This window comes from Rhinopithecus bieti, unplaced genomic scaffold, assembly GCF_001698545.2.
Source record: "Rhinopithecus bieti isolate Rb0 unplaced genomic scaffold, ASM169854v2 repeat_17538, whole genome shotgun sequence".
NCBI classification, from domain to species: domain Eukaryota; kingdom Metazoa; phylum Chordata; class Mammalia; order Primates; family Cercopithecidae; genus Rhinopithecus; species Rhinopithecus bieti.
In genome coordinates, this window is record NW_016905725.1 from 1 (window position 1) to 472 (window position 472).

The following is a 472-nucleotide window of genomic DNA, read 5'->3' on the forward strand; positions in this document are numbered from 1 at the left end:
ACACGCCGCCGCTTGTGCTGCCGCCATGTCTCTAGTGATCCCTGAAAAGTTCCAGCATATTTTGCGAGTACTCAACACCAACATCGATGGGCGGCGGAAAATAGCCTTTGCCATCACTGCCATTAAGGGTGTGGGCCGAAGATATGCTCATGTGGTGTTGAGGAAAGCAGACATTGACCTCACCAAGAGGGCGGGAGAACTCACTGAGGATGAGGTGGAACGTGTGATCACCATTATGCAGAATCCACGCCAGTACAAGATCCCAGACTGGTTCTTGAACAGACAGAAGGATGTAAAGGATGGAAAATATAGCCAGGTCCTAGCCAATGGTCTGGACAACAAGCTCCATGAAGACCTGGAGCGACTGAAGAAGATTTGGGCCCATAGAGGGCTGCGCCACTTCTGGGGCCTTTGTGTCCAAGGCTAGCACACCAAGACCACTGGCCGCCGTGGCCACACCGTGGGTGTGTCC

The 472-nt window shown here is 53.4% G+C and overlaps 1 pseudogene across 1 annotated transcript; it reads left to right on the plus strand.

The window, feature by feature from the left end:
* Positions 1-6: 6 nt before the first annotated feature.
* LOC108526117 (40S ribosomal protein S18 pseudogene) lies at positions 7-466 on the plus strand (annotated as a pseudogene). Its single transcript, XR_001884417.1, has one exon. The product of XR_001884417.1 is annotated as a 40S ribosomal protein S18 pseudogene (transcript).
* The last annotated feature ends 6 nt before the right edge of the window (positions 467-472 follow it).